Source organism: Seriola dumerili, unplaced genomic scaffold (assembly GCF_002260705.1).
Source record: "Seriola dumerili isolate Sdu_G_001 unplaced genomic scaffold, Sdu_1.0 BDQW01000381.1, whole genome shotgun sequence".
Lineage (NCBI taxonomy): Eukaryota > Metazoa > Chordata > Actinopteri > Carangiformes > Carangidae > Seriola > Seriola dumerili.
This window is the reverse complement of record NW_019174636.1, coordinates 226,540-230,062: the sequence shown is the minus strand read 5'-3', so window position 1 is coordinate 230,062 and position 3,523 is coordinate 226,540.

Sequence of the window (3,523 nt, the reverse complement as noted above, 5' to 3'; positions counted from 1 at the left end):
TGGAATAAACGCAGCTCAGAAACTCTTGTAGATAAAAAAAAACTAATTAATACACTCCAGTTGCCAGCTTCTTAGATACACCTGGTTAAAATCCATCAGGTGTAATACAACAGTCCTGCAGTGAATCCTGCCCTCATGAAGGTTATAATGTTCAGTTTTTATTGAAATTACTAGTTGGCATCTATTATAATAGAGGAAATGTAAGGCCAAAATTCTTATATGAGACATAATTTGAAAGGTAACTTCCTCTAGTTTCTGAAAATGCCCTTTTTAACTTGAGACTAAAGCACAACTTAAACTGTCAGTTCATACAAGGCTCAAAAAGTATTATTTTGTCCTCTCCTGAAAAAAGTCTTATTGGGAACAATAACTAGAACATACTTCATGCAAGAACTATAAAAATCACCATACCCCCTATTCATATTATTGAAAACACCTGTGTGAAATTTCAGGCCTCTTAAGCTTATGGGAGCTATGGTTAGTTTGTGGTGTCACTGGTGTCCTTGAACCTTTCTAAAAGGTCTTCTTTGGCTACATGGTACTTTGCCTCCTTAATGTGAAACAGTAGAAAACATACTGAAGCATATTGATGCCTAAAAAATCTCTTTACATCATTCAAAACAGTGCTTATTTCCTCCTGCACCCTCTCAGCTCTGTAGGTGGGAGCCAATTAGCCTTGGCTCGGAAGTGCCTGAACCTCCCTTGCCTCTCTCATTGGACAGGGCAGATGCCTGTCTTCAAGATAGAATGATTGACAGAGGCAGTAGTCAATAACAGTGTTTTCTACGACTGGCAGAAGATCGTCATCTGTGTTTCATTTAGGCAATTTAGCTGTTTCCACTCGAGCCTCCTGGGGTCAAAGCCAGGCAGCCAGAAAGAGAAAATTTCTGAAATGTGGAGAAAAGTGCTGCGAATAATGTCACTCAACCGTCTGCAGTGGACTTCACATGACAATATTCATAACTTGGAATACTAACATGAAAAACCCTTTTGATTTTTTTAAAATCTGTGGTTACTTAGTCCTACTGACTAAAGTAATATAAGTAGTCGAGGAATGGACTGAGAATAGGACTTCATGACCTCTTGAAAGGTAGGGAGTTGCCACCATCTTGCTGGTTTATGATGCTGGTAAATATGAAAAAATTATACTGTTGCATTCATGGATACTGTAGTATGAACTAAATGGTTGAAATGTGCAGACTAACTGGATGTACTATGACAATATTTAACTAGCATTTACATCTTTGTTAATGTTACAACGCAACTTAGAAAAAACTTGTGTTTATAAAAATGTGTCATTGGCAACCAGGTGGACACAAGCAGACTAAATATCAGAATCCCATCGGCAACACAAACTGCAACCTCAAAAATGACCGTACAGTAGAATCAGAACCTCTCTAAAAACTGAATATTATGATAATTAATGAAAGGAGTATACACTACTAGGCTGCTGTATTAGACTGCATTAGTTTTAAATAGGCTCATAAACTGGTGAACTAAATAAACGAAATAAACTTTTTGTATAGTATTACCCTATTCAGTGAAAAGGTGTTCCTTCCTGTAAAGTACAGATACCACAGTTAACAAGGACAGAAAAATTTGAAAAAATAAATAAAAATGTAAAAAAAAAAGCATAAAACACATCAGCATTCTTCCAAGTATGTAACAGATTTGTATAGTCTAATGTGTAAATTGTGTATATTGGTTGAGCAATAAAGTGCTATACAGCCATAGCTCTTGCTACTACCCATAAGTAAGTTCATGTCTATGTTTTAGACTCCGAGCACAGATAAGCAGCCTGATACTGTACACTATTACCCAGCAGCCTTGAGAGTTATTTTTGGTTCTCTGGTTAAAGAGTCCTCAGTCTGTGTTCGACAATAAATGCAACATAAACTGAGACGAGACCGACACAATCCAACAGCTTGTGCTGTTGTTGTTTTGGTGAGTATTGTAGCATGTTACCAACTGTTCTGTTATTCCACAGTCCAAAGACAGGCAGGTTAGGTTATGTTAACTGGCGACTTCAGGTTGTCTGTGGGTGTGAATGTAATCAGTGGTGGTCTGTCTATGCATAGATTGGTAACTTGTCTTAGTGTACTCCATCTCTTGCTCAGTGCATGCTGGGATAGGCTTCAGCCTCATGACCCTACTTGTCAGCTGTCTGTCACCAAAATACACAAGTTCTTTTTCTCCCTAGTCAGTCCCTCCAGAAAGTCACGATGTTGCGATTGCAATAATTAACGCAAATTCAACCAATCCCTGTGAATTGTGCAAGACCTTGCATTTCCGTACAATCACTGCAACTTTTTAGCTAATTTTATAAAAAATCATGATAGTTTCCCGCAAGTTGAATCATATCAGTCCCTCCGCAAAACCGTAATGTATGTCACCAAACTCACTTCCTTGTTTCAGGTTTTTAAGCATATTGTGGAACTGTTTACCAACAAAAATTACTGTTAAAGGCTGTGTAAAGCAATTCCCCGAAAGCAGGGTTAGATTGTTTTGTACCTCATGCAACATTGTGGTGGAACCATAGGTGTAGAGCTGCCGGAGCCACCGGAACAACGCTCTGCTAGTTTTTTTCTCATGATGAAGATAAAAAAAAAACATCTAAAAACATCACAACTTTTAAGAAAAGCTGCTGCAAAATCAGGTATTTTAGCCTGCAACAATCCCAAAAAAAAGCTTGCGAAATCCTGGCGGGACTGCCTAGTGTGGTTAGCTGTTTACCTTCGTCATTTTAAACTACAGTTATTTACGTTGGTTGAAGGCAACAGATAGAAACTGGAACATGCTTCTCCAGGCTGCATATAAGTGAATGTCCAGATTCATTCGTAAATAATCATGTAACATTTAGCTATTTTTTCTTTTTGGTTTCAAGAACCATAACGCAGCCTTCAAATTTAAGTTATCAGTCGAGAAAATGTGACAGCACAAAAAGTCCAAAGCAGTGAAGTTGTTCTTTTTCGTAGAACGTGAACAAGCAGACTGTGGCTGCCGTGGGTGGGCGTATAAATCTGCGTCTGTGCTTCCTCCACAGTCCATTTCTGTTTGTATGATCATTAAACATGAGTCCAAAATGGCAGCTGTTGAGAGACGCCTTCATGGTTTAACTCTGAGAAACTTGACAGCCAAACTGTTAATGTTTTACTGCAGACTCAGTCACTTGGTAAATTGGTGAGCTGGATGGTTTTTCATGGACGCCCTCATTATCTCTGCAGACTTGAGCGTCTGAAAGTTCGGAAGGCCTGAAATATAAATCCACTCGTATTAAACTCATCTGAACACATGCAAAGGAACTGCTCAGCCCCAACAGAAACACGCTTTACCCATCATTTGATCCGCGGCGCTGCCCCCCGATGAACTGACTAATGCGTCATTTTTATATTCATCATCGCCGGAGGATCTGAAAGTTTTATTCTGCTTGAGTAAAGGCGAGCAAGTGTTGATACGAGCAATATCTGATGCATGTAATATGTATCACACTAGAGTCTGTTTGAGTCTACAGCTGGGCTTTCCT